The sequence below is a fragment of the Mandrillus leucophaeus genome, unplaced genomic scaffold (genome assembly GCF_000951045.1).
Source record: "Mandrillus leucophaeus isolate KB7577 unplaced genomic scaffold, Mleu.le_1.0 Scaffold805, whole genome shotgun sequence".
NCBI classification, from domain to species: Eukaryota; Metazoa; Chordata; class Mammalia; order Primates; family Cercopithecidae; genus Mandrillus; species Mandrillus leucophaeus.
In genome coordinates, this window is record NW_012108753.1 from 735367 (window position 1) to 736009 (window position 643).

Genomic DNA, 643 nt, shown 5'->3' on the forward strand with positions numbered 1-643 from the left:
TTGACATATTACTAAATATTGGAATTGCTGGTTTGTTGGCTGTGTATACACTTGATTTGACTAAGTACGGCACATTGCTTTCCAGAATGACTGCTCTGGTCTATGTTCCCATTTCAGTATGTGATCCCATATTGCTGCTAACACTTGGCATTATCTAGCATTCTACTTCTTGCTAGTCTGATACGTTTAAAGTTGTATCTCCTACTTATATTAATTTGCATTTTTCTGATTACGACTGAATTTAAACATCTCTTCCATAGTGTGTTAGCCTTTTGGGTTTCCTCTCTGAACTGCTTGTTTCTATCCTTTGTATTCCATCTAAGGAACATGGAATGTTTTTCTGTCCATTTATTGAAGTCCTCTGCTATGTATATTTACAAGTGGGAACAGTTTTCTTTTTTTGTTCTACAATTTATTTTTGGCAATTTTTCAGGTTAGTGTTACAGTTTTAGCAGAAAACAATGATAATTTTATTAAAGATAAGTCTATACTTGTAAGTTAAATAAAGTCATTGGGATTTCTGTTTATACTGGGAACATTACTTAAAATAACAGACTTTGGCTTATGTAATGGATTTATTCTTTAAAATATTCTTTGTCTTATTATCTTACACATTATTTTGTTTGTATGCACAAAAACTTTA